This window comes from Triticum aestivum, chromosome 1D, assembly GCF_018294505.1.
Source record: "Triticum aestivum cultivar Chinese Spring chromosome 1D, IWGSC CS RefSeq v2.1, whole genome shotgun sequence".
NCBI classification, from domain to species: domain Eukaryota; kingdom Viridiplantae; phylum Streptophyta; class Magnoliopsida; order Poales; family Poaceae; genus Triticum; species Triticum aestivum.
In genome coordinates, this window is record NC_057796.1 from 393,908,636 (window position 1) to 393,922,377 (window position 13,742).

The following is a 13,742-nucleotide window of genomic DNA, read 5'->3' on the forward strand; positions in this document are numbered from 1 at the left end:
CATCCCAGAGGCAGCATCGATCGGCTTCAGTTAGGAGCAGTAGCGAAGGAATCGCTCGATCGGGTTCAGTTAACAGCCATCGATCGATTGCTCGGGTTCAGTAACGCGTAGCCTGCAGTGCAATCGCTCGGCTTCAGTTAGAGCCCAACGCCTCGCTCGGGTTTAGTTAGAGCCAATGCCTCGCACACACGCGCGTACGTGTACGAGAGAAACGCGCATCGCTCGGCCCCCGACCTCCCACCGTAACCGGGAACTCCCCAAAATTTTCCTCGCCCTCGCTTCTACCACGGTTTTTTCCGTCATGGACGGCCCAAAGAATGTCATGCAGCTGCGTCTCGGGCCCGCCCAGGACGAAAAGCCCATTTTCTGTCATGATTTTTTGTCATAAAAGTAGGAGCCCACCACATCTATGATGATACCGGGTTTTGTCACAATTATCGTCATAGAAGTGTCATATATGTACTATAGAAAAAAAATTCGTTCGGCCCAAAATGTCACGGATGTGTCTTTTTTTTTGTAGTGTTGGTCTATACGCACTAACCAACTACGTGGGAAAGATATGGGCACTCGGCCTCGTGGTATCAGCCGAAGCCTTCGTGACGTCAGCGACTGAGCGGCGCGCGCCATATTGGACCGCGTAACGTAACTTCCTTTGTAATGGAGGTTGCTAGGTCTGCTTCCGACCGCCCTTACAACGTGCATGTGTGCAATGGGCGATGGGCCCAGACCCCTGCGCCATAGGATTTAGACCGGCGTGCTGACCTCTCTGTTGTGCCTAGGTAGGGCTGCGACATGTTGATCTTCCGAGGCCGGGCATGACCCAGGAAAGTGTGTCCGGCCAAATGGGATCGAGCGTGTTGGGTTATGTGGTGCACCCCTGCAGGGAAGTTTATCTATTCGAATAGCCGTGTCCCTCGGTAAAAGGATGACCCGGAGTTGTACCTTGACCTTATGACAACTAGAACCGGATACTTAATAAAACACACCCTTCCAAGTGCCAGATACAACCCGGTGATCGCTCTCTCACAGGTACACGAGGAGAGGATCGTCGGGTAGGATTATGCTATGCGATGATACTTGGTGAACTTACCAATCTACTCTCCTCTACATGATGCAAGATGGAGGCTGCCAGAAGCGTAGTCTTCGACAGGACTAGCTATCCCCCTCTTATTCTGGCATTCTGCAGTTCAGTCCATCGATATTGCCTCTTTACACACATACCCATGCATATGTAGTGTAGATCCTTGCTTGCGAGTACTTTGCATGAGTACTCACGGTTGCTTTTCTCCCTCTTTTCCCCCTTTCCCTTCTACCTGGTTGTCGCAACCAGATGCTGAAGCCCAGGAGCCAGACGCCACCGTCGACGACGACTCCTACTACACCGCGGGTGCCTACTACTACATGCAGGCCGCCGCCGACGACCAGGAGTAGTTTAGGGGGATCCCAGGCAGGAGGCCTGCGCCTCTTTCGATCTGTATCCCAGTTTGTGCTAGCCTTCTTAAGGCAAACTTGCTTACTTATGTCTGTACTCAGATATTGTTGCTTCCGCTGACTCGTCTATGATCGAGCACTTGTATTCGAGCCCTCGAGGCCCCTGGCTTGTATTATGATGCTTCTATGACTTATTTATGTTTTTAGAGTTGTGTTGTGAAATCTTCCCGTGAGTCCCTGATCTTGATCGTACACGTTTGCGTGCATGATTAGTGTATGATTAAATCGGGGGCGTCAAAAGTTGGTATCAGAGCCGACTGCCTGTAGGAATCCCCCTTCCACACTCCTTGGCCGAAGTCGAGTCTAGTCATTGAAAAACTTTTACTAACATGGTTGTGCGGCTTATGGGCCCACGTCGCCATTGGGTGGTATTAGGATCTTTTACTCTTCGTCTATACTCTGGGACTCTGATCTCCCTTCTATTCGGGTTAAATGAATTTGCTAACTCTAACATTAGGATCTCGTGATCACTTCCACCCGGAGAGCCCCGTGTTATCGATGACCGCCTGCTGCATCAGAAGATTCCGAAGAGACTCTCTGATGTTCTCTCGAGACTTTGTGTATGTCGCTTTTGCAATTCCCTTCCAACGATAAACCCCTATGGATGACCACATACATTTGTCATTCATACAATCATCCCCCGATGATCATCTTATTACCAGATACCCCGAAATACTCTCTATTGTTCCGAGAATACTTGGTGCCTACCGACTTGCAGTTCTTTGTCACGTGCATGCCCCTACGGATAAATCCTCGCACTTGTCGAGTGCCCGCTCATCCCCAGTTGTTCATGTATTTTACAAAAGTCTTCAAAATACCATTCGATCTTCCAAAAATCATCAGGGGCCTTTTGCTCTTGAAATTCTTGCTTACTTGCATTATGGTTAATCCCATAAGTCTAGTAATCTTATTGACATCCTTTTGTCATTATCATTTTGAGTCTGTTGATTCAATATGTTGCGGTTGCTTGCAATCCTCAACCGAATCATAGAATTCACCCTTCCGGCTCAGACATCATTTTAAACATGAGCTGGATCTCGACCAATCAAATTGCCATCGATTGCACCCCTAAGCCTACTCAACTTATCCATCCTTAATTAGAGCGTTTGCTCCTGATCCCTTCATTTGGAAATCATAATTCCTTTGCAATTGAGCTTTAAACTAGTCAGATGTTTCTATAATCCAATGTCTTGGCATTGTTTTCTTCCCCTGTTGTGTGCCGATACTCACATCAGCTCTATTATGGAACGTCAGATCCTTTGTTGAATTATCCTCTGACAGTGTCCTTTGTATACAAAAACCTCGAGAAGTTCTTTCCCTGATATATAATGCCGTTGGTAAATCCTATTCTATGATTTGGCCAACCATGCTCTACTTTTGAGCTGGTGATATTTACTCTTGAAGCTTGTGGTATATGTTTCTAAGATGCCATGATGGGTTGAACCTATACCTTCCCTAAAATCGCATGAACCTGAAAGTTTACACAAGTTGTATCATTCTGGAGTTTTACCAGATAATTTTGTGCTCTACAACTTCTTCGAAGACGAGAAGTAAATGAAAGGTTAGGCATTGAAGAAGTGGGAGTCGACCCTGAACCTTTGTGTTCATGCCCATGGACCCAATGTGGAACTTATCATGGAAGCTTCTTGCAAAAGTATTGAATCATTTAAATAATTCTTCTGGAGTCATTATATTGGATCCCTTGCAGCTATGGTTCCGACCATGCTAACTTTATTTAATATATTCCTGAAAGGAAACCATTCTAGTGTCTCATCTATTTTGACAAGGTTAAAGTATCTGCTATCGTTACTCAACAATCCAGTTCAGTTTCTATCCTGATCTACTTTCGAGTATTACCCCCTCGTATCTCGAGGATACCAACCCATTGCACTTCATCTTATGAATTTCTGATGAAGTAATACCTTTCCCTGTCATAGTCACTCCACGAGTTCTAGGTTGTCATCAACCGAGAACACCAAATAGTGAATCGAGTCTGCACTGCGATTCGACAACTCTTAGTAATCTTCATTGCTTACGAGTTTTGTACTCGATCATGTCATTCCCAACTGGTTGACTACATCATCATCGCCAGGCTGACTGCTTGACCATTCTACCTATGTCCTTCATCCCCGGGACACAATCCCGACAGTGCTCTAAGCTTACATCAAACTTTCCGCATCATATTGTTTGTCTTGAGAGACAACTCTGTATTATGAGATGGCATCTTATCTATGGTTATAGTAACCTTTCGCTTCATCATTCCTTTGACTTGATGTCATCGCCGATCGATTACATCTTCAGGTAATCTCTCGACAAATGTGTCGTGATCATCATCAACATTCTGAGCTCTTCCAAAATATCAATTAAATTCATGATGAGAATTACCATCCTTGCCCCTCGATGATTGTATTATCATCGACAACATTCTTGCCTTCCCACAACACAAACTTGTTCATGTTATGAATGCAACTTGTTATCCAGCTTGTATGATATTCCACCTTGAAGTATTAATGTCCTTTATGACAAGGATGTTGTGAGGATTGCTCCACCTCTTAAGAATTCTTGGTATATTGATGCTTCTCACCATCACCATTCTTTCTTGGTCCTCGTGTTGATTCCAACCGGTGTACCAACAAGTGAACGGTGTTGTTTGGATTCTGCCCTTCTAGCAACCCTATTGCTTTGAAGTTAATGGTCGGCCGTTCATTCTTAGACTATTGATTATTGAATCACCATTCTGACATTGGTCGTGCAAGCCAACCCATATTTCGGGCGCACCTTTCAACCAATGTTTAAATTGTGTATGTTTTCCTCGAGCATACATCATTATATCATTTGATCCGACAAATGTTATCTCCTTGTTCACATAATTGTGGAAATCCATCCTTTGGAAATCTCGATGATTTGTCGTTGAGTCCATCAGCCACCTCCTCATCCTCTCCTTGGGTTACTGATGAACTCTTGTTTCGGAACTCACTTCCATAGTTCATTTCCCGAGAATCTTATGACGACTTCTCGTCAATTCGTGTCGCACCTTTTTATCTCAGGATCCTGAGTCTGAGGTATCCTGACACCAATCAGATCTGAATCTCGGTCAGATATGATGGTTGGAACATATTTCCAAGAGTTATAACATTGGTCTTTATATGACCCGGTAAGATGATGTCATGCCTAGCACACCTGGCCGGAGGACCTATTGTTATAGTTTCCCTTTGGCAAGGTTAGTCATTCTTCCATGAGGAAATTGTAAGACTTATTCTATAAGTTGTTCCTGATGGATCCTTTTTGTTTCCAAAGTCTGATATTCACCTGTTGACCATGTCAATGCTATCTCGAAGCATGTCTATGGTACTCTGATTTTCAACAGGAACATTTGAAGCCCAATGTTAAATGTTTCCTGCTCAATTATCCAAACACCGCTGTATGGGTAATGTCATGAAAATTCTCTCCCGTACCTAAAGAGTTTTCTACATTATATCCTGTCATGGATATCATGCTCTACTTGTCCTTGGGAAGGATATACCCTTGAAATATGTGTTTAAACACATTTTCCTTTCCATTGTTCTGTTTAATCTGATAATCGTATTTTCCTTTCCATTGGTTGGTTTAACGTGTCTTGTGATCTATATGATCTAAGCAGTAATATTCTCCTGCTTATGTAAACACCTCGGTGTACAATTCTGTCAGCAAGACCCTGTTACTATTGTTGATGACATTTCGGTAGCCACCGATGGACGAGAACCTTGCCTATTGGCCCGCCTCGTTCAACGAGCAGGAAAATGGTTCTCTTTGTCCCTCGCCCTTGGTATCGATGTTGTTGCCGACATAACTGACAGGCTACCCTCTGACACGCCTTACTATCGTGACCGTGCAAGATGTCGGTCCCCTTCCTACTTTCAACCACATGGTGGGCCCATAACCCACAGTTCCACAAGATCAAAACCTGACTCTCCTGTACACCCCCTGTTCCCAAAGTTATTCCTCGCGCATGGCCTCGTATGTAATTCACGGGCCACCGTCCCAAGTGATCTATTCTTGTAACAGACGCAATACTCAATCTCGTTGCTCTGGACCCCTTTCGCATGTTGTTTCAGACATCGAACGATTGCCTATCCGTTTGAAACTTCTCATGGTACCTTCTTACTTTGCTCTCGATAACTTCTTAAGTTCCAATTCGAGAGATTCTTATGCTTCTCCCCCTGAGTTAACCGTCTGATGATCAATTTTGTTAGAATCCGGCCTTATAGAGTTTTCCCCCCTCTTATCCTATCGTAAGTCCGGTGAAGATCCTGAAGGAAGGACGATAATTTCAACATGATGCATTGAGGCATAGGAGTGAAGACATCAATTCTATGGATCGACCTCTTCGAGGAGAGCAACCAAAGACGAGAAGATCCGTTAGACTTTCGTAACCAGAACTTCCCCCCTTACACCCCTCTTAAATCTCGAGACGAGATTTCTTGTAGTGGAGGAGAATTGTGACGCCCGGGTAATAAGGCTACAGAAACCCCCTCGTAATGATGCCACATCACCTCGGTTACTATTGTTAAACTCGCGTTGATTAGGAACCGATTCAAATTCAAATTCAAAATCAAGGCAAACAACAAAAGTTTTCAAATGTTAAAACTAAAATGTTCGGGTTGTGACAAATGTTGCATAGGTAGTTATGGTGAAGAACCCATATTTAAATAAAATGTTTAAATGCACTCTAGTAAATAAAACAGTGGCTAAAACAAATATTTAAATGATTTTACAATATTAAACAAATACAGACTAACTTATTTGCCTATCAAACGAAAGGTGATAGTAGCCTAAATTATAATAGGATTTTTAGGCGCAATTCTTGTATTTTAAAACTAGTTTTGTTTTGAAATGAATTAAAACAGAAAAGAAAATAAGTAAAGAAAATAAAACACAAAAAACAGAAAACAAAAGAACAAAAAGATAAAAAGAGAACCCCCCTGGGCCAGTCGGCCCAGCTGCTAGCCAGGCCGGCCCCAAACCGGCCAGCCCACCCCCACTCCTCCATAACCCCCCCCCCCCCCACGACACCAAAACCCTAATCCAACCACCCCACACTCCTCTCCCACGTCTGTCTCCCAGATCCAGATCGGGATCGGGGGAACGAACCCCACATCGCCCCCGACGCTAGCGCCACCTCGCCGGACGCCATCGACGGACTACCTCCTCGTCGTCCTCTCCGTTGCCTACTCGTCCCCCTCGTCGCTCACGTCGTCCCCGTCGTCCTCCCCACGCCCCGTTGCCCTGAACCCTACGAACCCGTCGTGAGCACCGCACCTCCCTCCCTCTTCCCCTCTGCCCTCGCGCGTCGCTAGCCGCGTCGCGGCCCCGCTCGCCCCCCACTCTCACGCGCCCCACACTCGTCGCCGAGGCCATCGCACGCGTGCGCCCCGTGCACACCCGTCCCGCTCAAGCCATCCAGCGCCTCCCCGCACTCACCCGTGCCGGCCGCCCCTGACGCCCCCCGTCCATCGCTATGCGGTGCCCGCAATAACTACCGCGGCTGCGGCCTTCCCCCTGTGGCCGCACACCACCGCGCCCACCCCTGCGCGTGCCGCCCCCCTGCTGCTTCGTGTCGCGGCCGCCGCTCGCCTCGCCTGCATCCGCCTGCCCGCGCTCGCCCAGCTGGCCGCACCCGGCTGCGCCTGCTGTCTGCCCTACCGCGGCTCCCGCTCCGCTCCGGCTATGCGCCCCGCCTCCACTGCTGCTTGCCGCCGCACTCCGCCTCGCAGCCCCCCCCCCCGTGATGTCCGCGACCCGCGTGCCCGGCTCCTCCTTCGCCGCCCTAACCCCACCGTTGCATCGCTCCGCCGCGTCCGCGGCCACCTCGCGTTGGGCTACCGCCTCCCCTACTCCGGCCACCTCGGCCATGGCCTCGCGCCTCTCCTGGTGTCGCCGTTGGCCGCGCATGCCCCGCGGCCTCCAACGGTCGCCCATGCGCCTGCTGGCCTCGCAGGGTCCATCCGCCGGCGCCGGCGTGCGTCGTGCGCGCCCCGCTGCTCCTCCGCCGCTCGGCGCCCGCTGCCGCATCGACGCCCGTTCAGGCTGGGCGCCAGCGCCCGCGCGCCCGCTTAGGCCCCAAGGGCCACAGACAGCTGGGCCCGTTCCCCCTGTACCTATGACAAAGGGGCCCCAGCCCGAGAACGTTTTAATAAAAAAACAAAATTAAATAAATAAATAAAATTAAATATTAATTAATCAATTAATTAACTAAATAATTAACTTAATTAATTCTGCTTAAATTAACTAATTAAGATTAATTAACCTAATAACTAATTAACCTAACTAACTACTGTTAATTAGCTAACAGTCCTTGATAGGTGGGACCCACCTGTCAGGTTGACTAGGTCAACGGTCAACGTTTACTGCTGATGTCATGCTGACGTCATGAAAATGCAGTAATGCTAATTTCGAATTAATTTAGTAATAATAATTTAGAAAATGATTTAAAACTTTAAAAATTAATAGAAAATAAACCGTAGCTCAGATGAAATGTTTTCTACATGAAAGTTGCTCATAACGACGAGACGGATCCGGATACGCAGCCAGTTCGTCCGCCACACACCCCTAGCATATCGAACACGCAACTTTCCCCCTCCGGTACATCTGTCCGAAAACGCGAAACACCGGGGATACTTTCCCGGATGTTTCCCCCCTTCGCCGGTATCACCTCTTACCGCGTTAGGGCACACCTAACACCGATGTTTGCTTTGTCATGCATCGTTATGCATCTGTTTGCATTGTACTCATTGTTTCTTCCCCCTCTTCTCTCCGATAGACTACGAGACCGACGCCGCTGCTGGTGCCCCATCCGACTACGCTGTTGACGACCCCTCCTTCTTGCCAGAGCAACCACGCAAGCCCCCCCCCTTGATCACCAGATATCGCCTATTCTTCTCTATACTTCTTGCATTAGAATAGTGTAGCATGTTACTGCTTTCCGTTAATCCTATTCTGCTGCATAGCCTGTCTTTGCCACTACTGTTGTTACCTTTACCTGCAATCCTACTTAGTATAGGATGCTAGTATTCCATCAGTGGCCCTACATTCTTGTTTGTCTGCCATGCTATACTATCGGGCCGTGATCACTAGGGAGGTGATCACGGGTATATATTATATATTATATACATGATACATGTGATGACTAAAGTCGGGTCGGCTCGTGGAGCACCCGCGAGTGATTCACGGATTGGGGGTTCAGAGGACCTTTGCCCCGACGGCCCTCTGGGTGGATCTTTGTGGCGGAGCGACAGGGCAGATTGAGACCGCCTAGGTGAGAGGTGGGCCTAGCCCTGGTCGGTGTCCACGGTTACATCAATTAACACGCTTAACGAGATCTTGGTATTTGATCTGAGTCCGGCCATTTGGTCTATATGCACTAACCAACTACGTGGGAAAGATATGGGCACTCGACGTCGTGGTATCAGCCGAAGCCTTCGTGACGTCAGCGACTGAGTGGCGCGCGCCAGATTGGACCGCGTAACGTAACTTCCTTTGTAATGGAGGTTGCTAGGTCTGCTTCCGGCCGCCCTCGCAACATGCAGGTGTGCAATGGGCGATGGGCCCAGACCCCTATGCCATAGGATTTAGACCGGCGTGCTGACCTCTCTGTTGTGCCTAGGTAGGGTTGCGACGTGTTGATCTTCCAAGGCCGGGCATGACCCAGGAAAGTGTGTCCGGCCAAATGGGATCGAGCGTGTTGGGTTATGTGGTGCACCCCTGCAGGGAAGTTTATCTATTCGAATAGCCGTGTCCCTCGGTAAAAGGACGACCCGGAGTTGTACCTTGACCTTATGACAACTAGAACCGGATACTTAATAAAACACACCCTTCCAAGTGCCAGATACAACCCGGTGATCGCTCTCTCACACAGGTACACGAGGAGAGGATCGTCGGGTAGGATTATGCTATGCGATGATACTTGGTGAACTTACCAATCTACTCTCTTCTACATGCTGCAAGATGGAGGCTGCCAGAAGCATAGTCTTCGACAGGACTAGCTATCCCCCTCTTATTTTGGCATTCTGCAGTTCAGTCCATCGATATTGCCTCTTTACACACATACCCATGCATATGTAGTGTAGATCCTTGCTTGCGAGTACTTTGGATGAGTACTCACGGTTGCTTTTCTCCCTCTTTTCCCCCTTTCCCTTCTACCTGGTTGTCGCAACCAGATGCTGAAGCCCAGGAGCCAGACGCCACCGTCGATGACGACTCCTACTACACCGTGGGTGCCTACTACTACGTCCAGGCCGCCGCCGACGACCAGGAGTAGTTTAGGAGGATCCCAGGCAGGAGGCCTGCGCCTCTTTCGATCTGTATCCCAGTTTGTGCTAGCCTTCTTAAGGCAAACTTGTTTACTTATGTCTGTACTCAGATATTATTGCTTCTGCTGACTCGTCTATGATCGAGCACTTGTATTCGAGCCCTCGAGGTCCGTGGCTTGTATTATGATGCTTGTATGACTTATTTATGTTTTTAGAGTTGTGTTGTGATATCTTCCCGTGAGTCCCTGATCTTGATCGTACACGTTTGCGTGCATGATTAGTGTACGATTAAATCGGGGGCGTCACAGGGGCATCCCCAAGCTTACTTGTTTGCTCATTCTTGGATAATAGCTTGGGATGCTGGGGCATCCCCAAGCTTAGGCTCTTCTATCATTCTTTCATCCATCGTAAGATAACCCAAAACTTGAAAACTTCAATCACACAAAACTCAACAAAACCTTCGTGAGATCCGTTAGTGTAAGAAAAATAAATCACTACTATAAGTGCTGTATCAAACCAAATTTTTTTTGTATTACAACTTTTCTATGGAAAAAACTCATCAAAGAAAACCATAGAGCCATCAAAATAAGCACACAACACAAAGAAAACAGAATCTGTCAAAACAGAACAGTGTGTAGAAATCTGATTTGTTCGAATACTTCTGGAACTCCAAAAATTCTAAAAAACTAGGAAGACCTAGATAATTTGTACATTAATCTTCTGCAAAACAAAATAGGTCAAAATCTCTTTTTGGTAAAAAATGAGAATTTTTTTTGTGAGCACAAAGTTTCTGTCTTTTTCAGCAAGATCAAACAACTATCACCCAAGAAGATCCTATTGGTTCTACTTGGCACAAACACTAATTAAAACACAAAAAACACAATCATAACAGTAGCATAATTGTGCAAACACTCAAGAACAGAAAGCAAAAAGCAAAAATAAAATTTATTCATTGGGTTGCCTCCCAACAAGCGCTATAGTTTTACGCCCTCAGCTAGGCATAAAGCAAGGATCTAAGTTTTGTCATCTTTGGTTCGAGATCCATAAGATGCCCTCATGATTGATTCATAAGGTGGCTTAATTCTTGTTCTAGGAAAGTGTTCCATACCCTTCCTCAAGGGAAATTGGAATTTAATATTGCCTTCTTTCATATCAATCACGGCACCAATAGTGCGTAAAAATGGTCTACCAAGAATAATTGGACAAGACGGATTGCAATTAATATCAAGAACAATAAATTTTATGGGCACATAATTCCTATTTGCAAGAATAAAAACATCATTAATTCTTCCCATAGGCTTTTTAATAGTAGAATCCGCCAAGTGTAAATTTAAAGAGCATTCTTGAAGATTAGTAAGATCAAGCACATCACATAAAGATTTCGGAATTGTAGAAACACTAGAACCCAAGTCACACAAAGCAAAACACTCATAACTTTTAATCTTGACTTTGATAGTAGGTTCCCATTCATCATGCAATTTTCTAGGAATTGATACTTCTAATTCCAATTTTTCTTCAAAAGCTTTCATCATAGCATCAACAATATGTTTAGTAAAACCTTTATTTTGTTCATAAGCATGGGTGAATTTAGCATGGATTGCAACAAATAAATACAATCAATCAAAGAGCAACTATCGTAATTGAAGTCTTTGTAATCCAAAAGAGTGGGTGCATCACTAGTTAAAGTTTTGACCTCTCCAAACCCACTTTCATCAATTTTCTCAACAAGATTTTCACCCTCCGAAATATTGGGACGCCTTCTACCTAAAGTTGAATCTTCTCCAGTCCCTTTTTCATCAATCTTATCTTTACTAAACAAAGAATCAATAGAAGAAACACCAATCATTTTAAGATCTTCATCACTTTTATCCTCTAACGAGATTGGTTTAGCGGACATTTGATTTACTAAGGTAGCTTGTGCATCGGATATTTTTCCTAGCAAACTTTCGGGAAAAGCATACTTAGATTGGAGATTGCAAACTTCTCTACTAATATCATCAAGTTGTTTTGTAATAGCATCTAGCACAACGGAGTGTTCCTTAAGTTCTTCGGTAAAATACTTATTGTGCTCAAATTGTGTAGTCATATATTCCTTAGTACTTTTCTCAATTTCAAGCAAAATATTTGGGTAAGGAACATCATAATATTTTCTTTGAGGCATCATGACTACGCAAACAAGAACGCACACAAAGATCTAGCAAGAAAACGGCGAACGGAAAAGCGAGGCGAATAAAACGGCAAATTTTTGTGAAGTGGGGGAGAGGAAACGAGAGGCAAATGGCAAATAATATAAATTGCAAGGAGATGAGGTTTGTGATTAGGAACCTGGTTATGTTGAAGATCCTCCCTGGCAACGGCGCCAGAAATTCCTTTTGATTGCTCTCTGACTATAGCGCCAGAAAAGCTCTTGTCTGCTAGGACTATGTCGGTATTTCCCCAAAGGGGAAGGGATGATGTAGCACAACGAAGGTAGGTATTTCCCTCAGTGAAGAAACCAAGGTTATCGAACCAGTAGGAGAACCAAGCAACACAACGTAAACAGCACCTGCACACAAATAACAACACCTCGCAACCCGACGTGTTAAAGGGGTTGTCAATCCATTTCGGGTAACGATGCCAGAAATTGGTAATAGATTGAAATAATAGATCGCAAATTAAATAAAGTGCAGCAAAGAATTTTTGTATTTTTGGTTTAATAGATCTGAATAAAAATGCAAAGGAAAAGTAGATCGCAAGTAAATATATGAGAAAGAAGACCCAGGGGCCGTAGGTTTCACTAGTGACTTCTCTCGAGAAAGATAGCAAACGGTGGGTAAACAAATTACTGTTGGGCAATTGATAGAACCTCAAATAATTATGACGATATCCAGGCAATGATCATTACATAGGCATCACATCCAAGATTAGTAGACCGACTCCTGCCTGCATCTACTACTATTACTCCACACATCGACCGCTATCCAGCATGCATCTAGTGTATTAAGTTCATGGAAAAACAGAGTAATGCAATAAGAATGATGACATGATGTAGACAAGATCCGTTTATCTATTGCATAGATATAGATCCCATCTTTTTATCCTTAGTAGCAACGATACATATGTGTTGTTTCCCTTTTTGTCACTGGGATCAAGCACCGTAAGATCGAACCCACTACCGGGCACCTCTTCCCGTTGCAAGATAAATAGATCAAGTTGGCCAAACAAAACCCAAATATCGGAGAAGAAATACGAGGTTATAAGAGATCATGCATATAAGAGATCAAAGAAACTCAAATAACTTTCATGGATATAAAAAGATATGACTGATCATAAACTCAAAGTTCATCAGATCCCAACAAACACACTGCAAAAAGAGTTACATCATATGGATCTCCAAGAGACCATTGTATTGAGAATTCAGCGAGAGAGAGAGAAAGCCATCTAGCTACTAACTACGGACCCGAAGGTCTACAAAGAACTACTCACGCATCATTGGAGAGGCACCAATGGAGGTGGTGAACCCCATCCGAGATGGTGTCTAGATTGGATCTGGTGGTTCTGGACTCTGTGGCGGCTGGATGAATATTTCGTCGACTCCCCTTGGGTTTCTGGAATATTGGGGTATTTATAGAGCAAAGAGGCGGTCCAGGGGGCACCCGAGGTGGGCACAACCCACCAGGGCGGGCCTGGGCCTCCTGGCACGCCCTGGTGGGTTGTCCCCTCCTCGGGACCCCCCCAGGTGCAACCAGGGCCCGTTCTGTTCCTTCTGGCCCATAAATATTCTCCGTGGAGTTTCGTGGCATTTGTACTTCGTCTGATATTGATTTCCTGCGATGTAAAAAACATGGAAAAACAGCAACTAACACTTGGCACTATGTCAATAGGTTAGTACCAAAAAATGATATAAAATGACTATAAAATGATTATAAAACATCCAAGATTGATAATATAACAACATGGAACAATCAAAAATTATAGATACGT